At 30.9% G+C, this 15,331-nt stretch overlaps 1 protein-coding gene and 1 long non-coding RNA gene across 4 annotated transcripts in view; one reads left to right on the forward strand and one right to left on the reverse strand.

Annotated features, from left to right (window-relative positions):
* Nucleotides 1–15,331, forward strand: part of Argk1 (Arginine kinase 1) — a 119,463-nt gene that overhangs the window by 68,787 nt on the left and 35,345 nt on the right. The window lies entirely within an intron of this gene.
* Nucleotides 5,678–14,836, reverse strand: LOC141402718 (uncharacterized). Its single transcript, XR_012412704.1, has 3 exons — nt 14,714–14,836; nt 13,150–13,613; nt 5,678–7,048 (listed from the first exon to the last, which is right to left on the reverse strand). It is a non-coding gene; the product is annotated as an uncharacterized lncRNA (long non-coding RNA).

Below are 15,331 nucleotides of genomic sequence, written 5' to 3' on the forward strand. Positions count from 1 at the left end.
GACTCACAGAAATTAATCCAAGACTTTATATTTACTGGAACTCCCGTTCTAAGAGTCCCAATCAATGTCGAGTTTAGTCTCATGCATTCTAATATATAATCTTCTTGTGGATTTCCTCAGTTCGCCAAGATCCTTGTTCCAACAAACCGGATGGGATTTCTTGCCAGGGTAAATTATGGGGCAGGCATTCTTATGACAGCGAAGAAGAACGTTGGTAAGATTGTTCACAGTTCTATTAAGCTCTTCAGCTGTTTCTATATTTTCAATAGATGTCTGCTGGGTGTCTAACCAATCTGTTCTTCTCGGGTTTGTATAAGGAATTTGGCGGACTCCATCAAAAGAGATTTCGAAAAGTATCTTCATATGGTCCGAGAAGGAACATTTGTCAGATACCTTCCAGTTTCTGATGACTGAGTCATCTAGGTTGGAGAGAGTTAGATCAATGAAATGAATCAAATGTTTCCTTTAGCACAAGAAAATGTGCAGACATTCTTATAAGAAATCTTGCTGAAAATCGGTTTAATTTCTAAGGGAAATTTAGAGAAATCGAAAAATTTTCTTTGTGGTAATATTCTGGACGGCACTGGTATACATAGTATTTTTTGATAAAATTTATCATAAAAAGCAAACATTCTAAAAAATATCTTAAAATAATTACATCTTTTGAGAAAAATAAAAACTCAATATACAAACAAAAGAAAATAATCTGACGTTTGTACATATGATGTTGACGTTGTTTGCTTTCACAAAAATTGACTTTTCCCCTAATACCACAGATGTTCATTGTCAATAGAAGACAAACAAAAAAAAATAAAAATGTTTGACACTTTGAAGTAATGAACGGTTAAGTTTTTTTTTGTGTTTTGTTTTCCTCTTTAAAGTGTTTTTTTTTTTTCAAACCAAAAATAAATAGAAAGAAGCAAACAAAGGTGTATAAGTAGTTCGAACGAATTGAATCAAGAAATAGATAGATACATAGATAATGTATGCTTTCAAGAAAATAAGCTATGCACATATGTACATACATACATACATATGAAGGTTCCCATAACATTCAGTTCTTGAATTTTCTATTATTAAGAAATCGTGACTCTAAGAATACCCAGCATTAAGGGCATCCCACAAAATTGTTATAGAATAGTTAGCATGTTTAGTTGGGTTCCCAAACAAATGCTTTCACAATTATCACTTCAGTCATGTTCCTCACTGTTGTGATATTTTTTACAAGTTTTTATCAATCAAAACCGCCTACATAAAAAAACACGGAAACTTCCATGGTTTTTAAAACAAATTTTCCGAAATTTAAAAAAGACGATTTTCATTGGTTCGTGCGGTAAACATCCAAATAAGTCCCTATCCACACTAGCGTGAATTTCTTAAAAAAAATCATGAAATTAGGGGTTTTTAGATTGAATTCCCCACTACAGCAATTTCATGATTTTACTCTACTATGGAACTCGATCTAGAAACATCTAATTTCAAGCAATTTTTGAACGAAATTCACTCTAGTGTGAACCAGGACAAATTGACTGACACAACTTTAACAGCCTGATTCTGTATGTCGAAAGAAGAATTTGTGCGAAAGAAACACTTCCAAACTCTTGCGTGTTTTTCAAATTTGTTTTTTGTTTTGAAGTAAAAGCAAAGGTAAAATTATTTCGAAAACTAAAGTTCAGGCGTGTTTCATTCGCACACATTTTTCTTTCGACATACAGAAACTGGCTGTAAAATTTTTAATTTCTTTTATTCTTTTTTTCACACAATCTGCTATCCATTTACTCTTCTAACGATCTAATAACGATGTTATTATTCAATCCATATGGGCATCGTGCGGAAGAAGCTGTCATTGTTAGTCCGTGTTTAGACACACAAATTTCTCGGGAAAGTAAATTCAGTTTTTAGGCAATAGGGGGTAGGAAAGAGTATTGAGGAGCTCTTTCCTCTCCGCTCTCTTCCAAAAAACTCAATTTACTTTCCCGATAAATTTGTGTGTCTAAACACAGACTTACGTAATCTGCAAATGAAAGATTTCATAGTTGCAAATGAAAGATTTACTCGATATTATAACACATCATATTCACACACAATTCGCGACTCATTCAATTCTCTTCTCAGCTGTTTTCTTCCCCAATGTTTTGTTGTTTTCGTTTTTTTTTCCAAAAGTCAATGAAACTGTTTATGGTCTAAACAATGATAGGGGGCTTGGTGCCAATAAAAACTATTATTGTTGTTATAGCAGTAATGGGTAGTAATGGGTGGGAAAAAAGATTTTTCGTATATCATATGTACATTAGGGTGACCCAAAAAAAAACAAAAGGAAAAAATTCCATTTGATCGGTCAAGGTTAACCCGTGCCAACCTAACGATCTTTGTTTCCATATTAATTTGTATGGTACCAAAAATGCATTTTCACCAAAATTCTCTAAATGCCAAAATTATGGTCCGATCGATTAAACAAATTTTACCAGTTCATTATTGTGTCTAAAAAACGATTTCTACAAGAAATTTTGAAAATTGGATCGCATTTTGATGTAGCTCCAATATGCATATTTGAGCTCTGTATAGTTATATCAAAATTCGATTCAATTTTCAAAATTTTTTGTAGAAATCGTTTTTTAGCCACGGCATGGGTTAACCTTAACCGATCACCATAAAATTTCATATATAAGGTTTTTGGATCAAGTCGACATTTTTTTGGGTCACTCTAATGTGCATATATATTTATTCATATATATACCTATAGAAAAGTTTATATTATACTTTGTATTCTTTGTACAGACGTATTATATGTATGGAAATTTGTTTATATAATTACTACGACTCGCTGGAAAATTGTTAGGTATAAAATAAAGATATAACAGAAAATCATGAAATTGTATTTTCATATAATGAAATGTTAATAAAGCACCCTTTTAAAAGATACAAAATTTAAGTCTGTTCCATTAATTGTTAGGATCTTCAGTTTTTGAAATCATCAATAGGTCTGTCTGGTTACTTTGCAGCAAAAACTGTCCAGCAAGAACTTTCTCGGAGAGTAAGGAGTTTTTATTCTCTTTAGCAAGAAAAATTTAAGAAGTAAACCAGCATTCGGCGCACTACAACAACAATTTGAGCAAACACTGTTGTCAGTCCATGGTTTTTAATTAGTGAGTGGAGAGAGAAGCTCTCTTTGCTTGCTCGCGAGTAAAGAGGTGCCGAATTCTGAAGTAAACAGACACCTTCCCTGCAAAAACCAGCAAGTAATCAACTGATTTGCCAAAACAGAACAATTAGTCCGCCATTAAAGAAACCCAACAAGCAAAAATTTTATATTTTATTAAAAATAAAAAAGAAGAGGATCAGAAAAAAATTAATTTTCAATTTTGCAACTTGGTTCTCCAAAAAACAAAACAATTGACTAGCTTATTTCCACAATAAAATTGTTTTCAATTTGCACAAACATAAATCACAGAATAATTATAAACAGCTGATTTATTGTTTGCAGGAAGAAGAAGAGTTGAAAGTGTTTGCTAGAAGAAATTTGTCCAGCAAGAATTTGCAAACTCTCAGTAAAAGAACTGTCAAAATGTCTCACTCGAATCGCTCTCTTTTGCTGGACTTTTGTGTTAACTGACGATTTCCAGCAAAAATTGGTAAAAATTATTACAAAATTTAGGGTAACCAGACAAACATAATAATATAAGGCCTTTATTTCGGGCGACAGCACGTCTGTATGATAAAAAAACATTGTGTACAAATGTATAATGATTATTGTTCGACAATAAAATTGTTCAGTAAATGAGAGCGCGATAGGAGAGATTTTGAAAACCACACCACTCGTTCAGTGATTAATGCTTTGTTATATTGTATTTTCATTTAAATCCAGCCTGATGAATTGAGAAATCGCAAAAGGTATCCCAGATCTAGTTTGTATGTCTCAGTGAGATCACGAACACACAGAAAAAAGGCCTCTCTAACATATGTCCTAAACATATTTTGCAGCAAACATATACTTGTTTGCAAGCAGTCCCAAACATAACATATGTTTGGGTCCTGCAAACAAATAGATGTTTGGGTGCAAACAAATATATGTTTGAGTGCAAACAAATACAAACCCAAAAGCCTCAAAAAAAAACAAACACATACACCAGTGGGCGCCTTCTGAGAGCAAGGGAGCGTAAATGTCAATGTGAAACACATTGAAATGTATGCTCACTTGCTCTCAGCAAGCGCTTATGGGTACTTTACACGATATGTATTTTACATATGAGTTGTCACTTTGCTTATACATTTTGTAAGGGAGAAGTGACAACTCATATGTAAAATTCATATCGTGTAAAGTACCCATTACTGGTTATCAATAACATATATGGGGATTTCTGAGTGAAATCGGACACTTTTTCAAGATGAGGTTTTTGATTTCCTTTATTTCGCGATTTAATATTTAAAATCAATTTTTTAAGATGTTCGACCCCTTCGATTTTCTTTAAATTTTTTTTATATTAAACTACGTTCAATTACAAAAATTTTAAGTCCTATGTGGTAATGGGATTCGGACCATTAGTATTTTTTCTGAATTTTTTAAGATTTGTCAGTACAAATTTCCCTTTATACCTTTGTCCAAAATTTGTATTTCCTGTATTTTTGAAGCTAAGAGTACATATTTATCATTATATATTATATATTTATCATAAAAAATAGAAAAAAATGCACAGTGGGCTTTAATGGAATTTTCGCTAATGCATTTTCAAAATCGAAAAATGATGCTGTTTTTAAGATGTTTGAGATAAATTCATAAATATAAAATCAAAACAAATGTTTAAAAATGAAACTTTTAATTTTTTTAATAAATTAATAAATTTTGCACAAAGTTATAAAGGAAAAATTGAATTGACAAATTTTAAAAAATTCAGAAAAAATAGTAATCGTCCGAATCCCATTACCACATATGACTTAAAATTTTTGTAATTGAACGCAGTTTAATACAAAAAAAATTAAAGAAAATCGAAGGGGTCGAACATCTTTAAAAATTGATTTTAAATATTAAATCGCGGAAATAGCATCCAAGCCCACTGTGTAAATTTTGTTGCTATTTTTTATTTAACTGCTAATAAAACAACAAAACATACAAAAAAAGATTTTTTCAAATTGGACCAATATTAAAGAAGTTATGAGTATTTCTTTGCATGTAGTATTTACAGAATTTGACTTTTTCAAGGCGCGATATCTCTGGAGCGGTTAGTCCAAAAAAATCTGAAAATATACTAAAATGTTTTGCTAATGAGCAGCATCACCGCAGCAAAAAATAAAGGAAATCAAAAACATCATCTTGAAAAAGTGTCCGATTTCACTCAGAAATCCCCATATACAAATTTATAAATGGTGGTGTTTTATTGATGATTAGAAAAAATCTAAAGCACAACAGACACATAGATACATAAAAAATTCAAAAGAAAGACAAAACGAACTTATTACTCTCTTTGACAAAAATCCTCTCCACCCATAAAAAATTTGTTCTAACATAAAAAATATGTTGATACACAAACATATAAAATTGAGATATGATACAAAATGTTGCAAACATATATTTGTTTGTTATCAGTCCCAAACAAATATTTGTTTGGACCCAAACATATTTCTAACATATATTTTTCGGCGTGTGGAAATTTAAAATTCGATTGAGTTGTTTTTAGTTGCATATACCTTTATTAGTATGTACATATATAGTTTCATTAAAAGGTAGTAAAATTAGCTTCGATTGACCCAAATCTTTGCATAGGTTTTCCATTTTCCTATGTCTCATTAATGTATGTTGGAGCCGATCACTATACGTTAATAGAAAATCGACTGAAACAAATTTGATATTAACGTGGCACGATTTTTGTTGAAAATTAAATTGGTAATTTACATCTGTTGGTTAAACGACAAACAAATCTGATATTTTTGATATTTAACAAAACGTTCATCACATATTTTTAAAGTTACACTTTCAATACAAATTAAATCGAAAGTTTTGCGCTTTCACAATTTCTTAAAAACACTAATGAATTTAACATAATTTAGCACAATAATATTACGTTTAGATTTATAAATCTACACTCGATTTCAAATGCCAATTCCATAGCGTATACGTCAACTAAATCCTAGCTTTAAATACACTCGATTTTCTTTGACATATTGACATATGACATATGGAATTGACATTTGAAATCGCACGCACACTATTTTTTAATAAAAATATTGTGTGGCTTCCTGTACACAAAAAAATGTAAAAATTTTCAAATTTATAAAAGGAAGTCAAAATTTTGAAAATAGTACATTCTTGCAGATTCTGGAACCGATTAAATATCTAAAACCAATTTACATATATTTCATATTTATGCATGTGAAGTTTAATTTAAACTAATCGAGCAAATATAAATTTCAAATATTTTACGAAATATATTAAAATATTTATGTTAGTTATACTGATAATATAACTTTTGATGCTCATTGTATGTATTTGTCCTGCGAACTGATTATTTTGCATAAATTTTCAAATCAGATTTTCTTCCTAATAGTAATTTCATACATATTTTACTTGTTTAAAAAAACCAATTGCTTAATTCCCACGAAATCTATTACCTTTGATTATACAATAAAAAAAGACAAATCTGGAAATATAACATAATCCCTCAACAACGCGCCCCTAGATTATACACATTAGTACGTACATATATCAAATGATATTAATATTTTTTCATGTTCTGATGTTATCAAAGCGTATGTGTTGCTGCCGATACGTTTAATGTCGTCTAGAAACAGATATTTTCCTTTCAAAATAAAATCAAAACCAACAAAAACAACATTTCGTTTTTGGCACAATTTCAAAACTGTTGCTGTTGGCAATAAACATTTAACATTTTTATTTTATAGCTGACGCTTGCTGACTTGGCCTGATAGATGATGTTGTTATTGGTCGACGGTTATCTGACGTAAAGGTACTCGATTGTATCGTCGCACCGACATCAAGTTCAAGTTCTTTGAAAATCCCAATCAATGGTCAAAACTGCTCACTCACTCACTCACTCTGTAGGAAAATGAAAACAAAAAGTAGAATCAAAATAAGAGGAAGAAATACAGCAACAACAATAATAATTATACTAATAAAAATCATGAATTTCTCACATTTTGTTGAAAAACAAAAATTCTAAAACATTTCTTTGCCTCATTTTGATTTAGCTGTTGTTGTGAGATGATTGTTGTAACTTGTGTATTGAATGGTTCATTTATTTTGTTCTTTTGTCTTTGTTTTTCCGCTTTGATTATTGTTAAATCGGAGGTTTGTTTGTTCTTTTTTTTAATAGTGCATTCAGGCAATGATAATTGCATCTAATGAGAAATTTTAGCAAAATAATTAAAATGCAATTGCAGTTGTGTTTGAACATCCGTTAGACCGGGGCATAATAAATATACATGTATCTTCGCCGTACATATAGAGTGACCGAAATAAAGATAGGTTCACATGCAAATTTCTAATTTTTTTCATAATTCAGATGACTTTTATTGGAATTTATTAATTTATTTTATGGAATTGAGCACTCCACATGTTCTCAATATATAACATTTTTGGTTTTGACACAAAATAAAAAATATTAAAATTTTATAGATTTATTTTCTTAATTAAAACTCCTTTCACGCAATTTGAAACGGTCCTTGCCTCTAACAAGTATAGGTTTATCGGCAGTTTGAAAATAATTCGATCACATGAAATACGGAACTAAATCACTCGTTGGACATTGACGATCCATGAAATCAACGACTTGTAAAAAGTTTTCCTCAAACTTATAAGTGTAAATTCTCCACAATCGCACTGAACCTATCATTTGCTCTGTTCCAGAACCTGCAAGAAGCTACTATTTTTTACTACGATAACATTTTTTTCCTTTATGTTATCGGAAAAAATAGTAAAACTTAGTAGATTCTTGCAGTACTGGAACAGACCAATTATTTCGCAACAAAAATAAGGAACTAATTTTTAAAATTTTACTATTTTTTGTGTCAAAACCAAAAATGTTATATATGGAGAGTGCCCAACTCCATAACATAAAAGTATAAATTCCAATAAAAGTCATCTGAATTATGAAAAAATTACACATTTGCCTGTGAACCTATCTTTATTTCGGGCCCTGTATGTATATATGTATGTTGTAATATCGTTTGTAAAAATCAATCTGCCCCAGACAGCCGGGCATCCATTCTGTCGGCTATTGATTTAGAATTTCAAATTTTTATAACAGTCGCCGCCTGGTCTACGGAAATATTTATGAAACAAGTTATTAACTATTTAATGCAGATATAAAAGCTCTGTCCCTTTATGTACCGAGGTCTTCCAGTTGTTACCATTTTTTAACCGAAAAGTCTGTGGTTTTCTTGGAAAACGACATAAGTCTAAAAATCGAAATTTTCAGAGAAGCGAAAACAATTGCTCTGTTCCAGAAGCTACTATTTTTTACTACGATAAAATTTTTTCCTTTATGTTATCGGAAAAAATAGAAAATATTAGTAGATTCTTGCAGTAGTGGACATTTATACTCATGACACATTTATACTCATGTTGTTGTTTTCTATTGAAAAGAGCGGAGCAAAATGGAAAAACCCATGTGCACTTGTGTTCTTTTTCGGTGAAAATTATTTTACAATTTATTGAATTTTATACATGTTTATTAATAAAAAATTTTTATATCAAAAATGTTATCAATTTTGTAGGCGATTATCAAATAACGATCGAAGACGAAAATAAACTAAAACAAAATCAAAATATTCTTTATACCAATGTTATTTAGAAATAGTAAATTATTCATTATAGATACATACATATATAATACACTTTTAGAATTTTATGAATTTGTACTTATTTATTCATTTTGTTGTACTACTGTACTGTAGTTCTTGCTGTTTTTTGTTCCATTGATCTCTTTTTTCATAAAAATTACGCAACGAGACTTGTGTTATGGAGTAACCTACATAAAAGCAGAAAAGTTATATAAAATAGCATGCAAAAGAGCACATTTAGCTTTACGTCGTTTTCACTTGAAAGAGAATCAATAAATATTTTAACTTTATCCAAAATGACCTAAGTCGTCTTGTGTCTTTTTATGAAAATGTTTGGGATTTATTGCTGCTTATGTCCACATAATAAGTTTATTACGAAAATTATTTTGTAGAACGGCCCACTTACGTAGTTTTGCCAAAAAATAAATCAGTAACGGAACATTTTTTGTTTTCAAAAACGGAAATGTGATATGGAATTCTCTCAAAAAGTACAACTACGTGGCATTAATAGCTCAAAATTTACATAAGTCGACTTATGTTGTTTTGTTTGAAAACCACAGAAAAGTTCCCTTAAACTCCATTTGATTTCAACTGCCAATTCCACTGGTTAAACGTCAAATGAAATGCAATGGATTTCAGATGAGATTTCGTTTGACGTTTGAGCAATGGAATTGACAGTTGAAATCGTCGTTTCACGATTTCGAAGGCGTTCCGTGATTTCGGTCCGAATCAAGCAAAATTTATCATGATTTCGCATACAAAAATGAAATCATTTCATTTCGTGATTTCAGCGAAATCAACATCGAAATCACAGTACAAATGATATACAACTCTGTTTTTGCCTAAAAAGTACCAAAAGTTGCAACACTTTTCACGTATTACAATAAACAAGATAGATGGTCCATTGCTGCAACAAAAAAAATTGTATAGAAATTTGTAAACAATTGGCCTGTTCCTTTACTTTAAAAACTGGTAACAGTGGCAAAAAATGGTAAAAGTGGTGAACTGGTCTCATATAAATTGTATGCTTGTTAAAGTAAAGGAACGCTTTGCAGGTTAAAAATGGTAAGAAATGGTAACCTCAGGCAGGTAAAGGAACAAAGCTAATGTGAAAAAAATATTTGGTTTGTTCCAGAACTGCAAGAATCTACTAATTTTTACTATTTTTTCCGATAACATAAAGGGAAAAATGCTATCGTAATAAAAAATGTTAGCTTCTAGCAGGTTCTGGAACAGAGCCATTAAATTATCTGTCACAATGCTATTTTTCATTCGGTCTGTTCCTTTACTCTTGAAAAAAAAAACCGGCAAAAGTAGTAAAAGTTGTAAACTGTTCCCATATGAATTGTATGGTGTCCGAAGTAAAGGAACGCTTTTCGAGTAAAAAGTGGTAAAAATTGAAGATTCTTGCACGTAAAGGAACAGAACTATTGTGTTCCCGTGCTTTTTAATGGCAATGTTAAAAAAGGAGCGAATTGTCAAAAATTGCTTCCCCATACAAATTTCTTAAAAAATACAGGAGCGGAAAAACTGCGGAAATTGCAAAAACTCCAGCAGAAATGTAAAAAATCAACGTATCAGCTATCGTATTTAGATGAACATGCTGCTAGTTTCTACTAAGTCAAAATTGTATAGCAGAAAACAGGGGAAGAGGGTGTTATTCGAAACTATTTTTTAAAGAAAAGTGCAAGTCTTGCTAGATTTCGGGGTACGGGAACGCATTTTTAGCACTAAACGGGGAAAATACAGCAAATGGTAATATTTTGCATGAACACACCTTTAATCTATCAAAATTAATTATTATGATGTCTCAACGATAAAAGCATTCGTTATTTTTTATTTGGTAGTACTACATACAATTAATAAAATATATAGATAATTTTCGAAATAAAGTTCTATATTGTCGTATATTTTTGATGACTAATACAATTTACAACAACTTGTTTAAAAAATTCATGTTCGATCAGCTGCGCATATGCATCTACCTTGATTATTGTGATATGTTTGAAATCAACAAAAAATAAATGTAAACACCGGGGTGTATTTCAGGATTTCGTGAAATCAAGTGGATTTTGGAGCGCAAGTCTAAACTTGGCATTAGACTGTACACTTATACAATGATTAAGTACATTATCTCGATTTATTTAACATATGTATATTGTATGAAAATGACAACTTAAATCGTATAAGTGCATAGTCTAAACCAAGTCTTAACCCGATAAAAAGCTCTAATGCAAACGGCGTTTTTATCTCAATCTTGTTGTTAGAAATTTTAAAACAATAATTTATTAAAGTGAGTGATTGCGAAATACATTGTATGTAGATTTATTTTCGGGAAAGGCAGAGAAGACTATAGTTTCGATTTCGCCACAAATCCTCATCAATTCTTTTAGTTTCTGGTTTAAAAAACAAAAACTCTTCTTAAATCGACAAATTGAGTATAAACACAAATACCATTCTAGTAAATCATGAAATAATTTCATATTTTCATTTAATCTTCTATAAAAAATCTTATCAAAACTGCAAGTAATGCTCGCCCATACATCATACAATTGGAGGGATTGAGACTCGTAATGAAATTTTCAAAATAAATCTACTTTCTAAAAGATTTCAACTCACTAATAGCGGTAAAATGCTCCTTAAAGTTGTTGTTTCGTCATGCCGCAATAAGAAGTTGGTACATGAAAAACAACTGATCAGCATTCTAGTTTTCAAAATGCATTATTGTGTACAAACTTTGACGTTTAGTATGATTGATGGAGCTCTTTGTAATTGTGTCATGATTAGAGGTAAAAAACCTGCAATATAAATTACTAAATAAGGTCTTTCAAATAAATAATCACGTATTGAGATAATTTTTAAGACGGAAGTCTTTCGTTTTCACTCATTTTTTGTGCTACTTTCAAAATAGCATGAACATTTTTAGTTACTTTTCTGCAGAACACATTTTCCTCCAGGTATAGAAAAAAATCATGTTTATAATTCTTGGCTTTCATAGTGTAAAGTGAATAAATAGGTTATTTACGTACACTAGGGCGACCCATTTGCGATTCCATTTGATCCCAAAACCTTATATATAAAATGTTATGGCGATCGGATAACGTTAACTCGTGCCAACCTAGCGATCATTGTTTCCATAGTATGACATTCGTATGGAGCCAAAGGTACATTTTCACGAAAATTCTCTAAATGCCGCAATTATGGTGTAATCGATGTTCATTGTTATTACATGTTCATTGTTATGGCAAAAAAACGAACCCTAGAAAAAATTGTGAAAAAAATATTGTGAACATTCTTCATATAGCTCATGTGTTTTATATCTCTTTCATCTCTTATAGACCTTATCCATGACAGCTATACATTCTATAATATAGGATTTAAACTAAGGTTTATTTTTAGATGCATATTTTTTGTTATAAATGTAACAGAAGATTTGTACATAGAGAATATTATTTTGCAGAAATTCCAATTGTTCATCGACTAAACTTATACCATACAAGCTTTATTCCTTTACGTGCTAGAGCTTTCCAGTTTTTTTCCACTTTTACTATTTAAAAAGTGGACTAACAAATGATTCCAATCAATTTCGATAAAATTATCCTCTAAGACGATGTAGTTAAGACTTCTAAGGTCGCGAAAAGAATATGTTTGTTCTTCTAAAATTGTTTACTACGATACCAATTTTTCCTTTATGATATTGAAGAAAACAGCAACAATGAGTAGATTCTTGCAATTCTGGAACAAACCAAAAGTTATAGATGAGAAGCAATAAATCATATTTGGAATAACTTGGAGCTGAGATTTGAGCTTCGTTCAAGAACTAAAAAGTTTTTACACATTTAACACATTTTGAACATATCTCCCCAAAAAGCGTTCCCGTACACCAAAAAAGTTGCAAAATGTTCACTTCTCTTAGAACCAAAATGGCGCTAAATACTTTTCACTTTAGAAACTTTTTGCACGACAAATTTGGGCGAGCAAAAATGTGCAACATGTTTGCCACCTTCTGATTGGTTGATTCGCCGACTTTGACATTTGTTCCAGTTTTTCTGACGTTTCTGCCATTTTTCCATTCCCGTACATTTTGGAAAAATGTGTATGTGGAACTCATTTTCGACAGTTTGCTCTTTTAACACTTTTATCATTAAAAAAGTACTGGAAAGAAGCTATTGTCATAAATAAGCACATCAAGGTTATTAAATAGGTGAAGAAGTGTGTTGTGACCGTTGCGGATAAATGGTTAGGGATGCAGTCGTTAGTAGCATAAAGACCAACTGAAAGCATGTTATTTGGTAAAAAGGGTCCAATGTGTTTGAATTGAAATTGCCTGATATAATAACGTCATTATAATCTAACCTTAAATTTTCCATGATCTCATTGTGATGGCCAATATCAATGATATTGTTAGGCGTATACGCATTTTCCTACCAAAGGATTTTAATAAATACGTGGTCAATGTCGTCGCCAATGATTTCGTGTTAAATTTTGTATTCAATGTATGTTTGACAAAGATTGCTATTTTGTTAGGGTTTACGGAGTTGGAGAAACGATCTACGTGTAGACCTGCCTTAACTGCACTTCAGGTCGAAACTCAATTATTGATATGTACCAATAAAACCAAGAAATTTGTACGTTACAAATGGTTAGCTGGTTGCAATTTATTTTTAGTTCCAGGTGGATTTGCGCTTACCGCTGGAGATACAAAATGAAAGCAAACGAGCTTGGAGTAGCGCACATACCATGTCGTGTAAATATTTGTATATTCATTATTTATAAATTAGGTATTCAATATTTTCGAAATTAATTCAAAGGCTTTAAAACTATAATAGTAACGATTTTACATAAAAATTGTAATTCAAAAATGCATATATTTTTTTATTTAGGATTTTAGTGTAAATGTATGTCTAAAGACAGTAATGCTAAGTTTACATTTACGAAATCCACTCGATTTCAGTGGATTTCGTAAATGTAAACGAAGCATAATACTTAAATTTCTTTAGCTAATACAGTGAATAATTTCTTAGATACGTCTTTGGAATCTCTGTTTAATCCAATATGAGGCAATGTGAGTTTCGTTAGAGTCTACACATTTGAATTAGGTAGTACTTGGCCTTTAATCTTTGACATGAAACTGAGCGTGAAAAAACGGCGTATTTCATTCTGTTCACACCTTTATGTTTGGTTTACATTTACGAAATCCACTCGATTTCAACTGTCAAATCCATAGGTTAAACGTCAAATGAAATCCAGATGAGATTTCATTATTTGTTAAGGTTGTAGATTTTCGCGGCCCTGATTGCGGATTGTACTTTTTTATTTAATTTATGATATAAATCATAGTGGGAGTTCTTATATTTTCCTAAATTATTATCTGCTATTGATAGCATTTTTTTTTTTTTTTTGATCCATAAGTTCCCACAGTTTATTGCTACAACTTTGCTATATTCTTGACGTTTGAGGTCTTTCATTTTCTCATTATTATTTAATATCTTCGAAAAAAACGAGTCTATTTCAGTATTTATTAGCGAGATCTGCATATACTCGCATAATACCTATTTAAAACGCATTTTACATTTAACATGTTTTATAAAGCATGCATAATTTAAGTTGTCAATTCCATACAAAATCTGTTAAATAAATGACGTAAACTCCCAAACTCCCGTTTTAAGCGCAAGTGTAAAATGCGCTTAAGTGGTCTTGCTGGAACGGACCTATTATATTATAAGAATTTTTCCCACAAACATCCCAGTAGTGACAAGGGAGACTTCTATTTAAAAAGTCGTAAAAACGGTAAACGATTATAAAATATGCCGTGTTTCGGTGTAAGGCAACGCAAAATGTGTAAAAGTGGTAAAAATTTTAATTTTTTTTGTTCTAATTCGAATATATTGATCCCGTTATTCTTATTTATTTGTCTCACAATTGGAAAGTGCAAAAAAGTGCGCTATTTCGGTAGATTAATTTTTGAAATAATTACGACCCAGATACATATTTTTTCTCAATATCTTTGCCAATTGTCACATTTCCATTGCACGTATTTTTTATTAAATCCTCTTTTTGACTGATAGTACTTGGTGGTGTTGGACCAAAATTTTGTATGCAAATAAATGTCAATTGATGTTTCATAATGCTCATTTCTAGAATATGCCGCCTTTTATTTTTGTCGTCGTCGTTTTTTTTTTTTTTGCAAACATCTACTTTGACGAATCTATTATTTGTTCTCATAAATCTTCATTAAGAATATTTAGTGTTTTGTTCCCGTCTTTTTTATTGCAAAGAAAGAAAAAGGAAACTACAACAACGATGAATACAATCGAAAATTGTCAGACAGAACAGCGACAATGAATGCAAACAATTTTTTACTAAAAACAAAAAATAAAACCTCTACAAAAAACTTAAGGGAAAACAAATATACTAGAGAATTAAAATCAGCTATGAATGCAACTAATACCAAATAACGATGACAAGGCGGGAGGTTTTCTTTATTGTTTCCTTAACTACACTTTCACCTAAACATGCCCTCACGCACACCATCAAC

Source organism: Musca autumnalis, unplaced genomic scaffold, assembly GCF_047663935.1.
Source record: "Musca autumnalis isolate F117 unplaced genomic scaffold, ASM4766393v1 scaffold_4, whole genome shotgun sequence".
Taxonomy (NCBI): Eukaryota; Metazoa; Arthropoda; class Insecta; order Diptera; family Muscidae; genus Musca; species Musca autumnalis.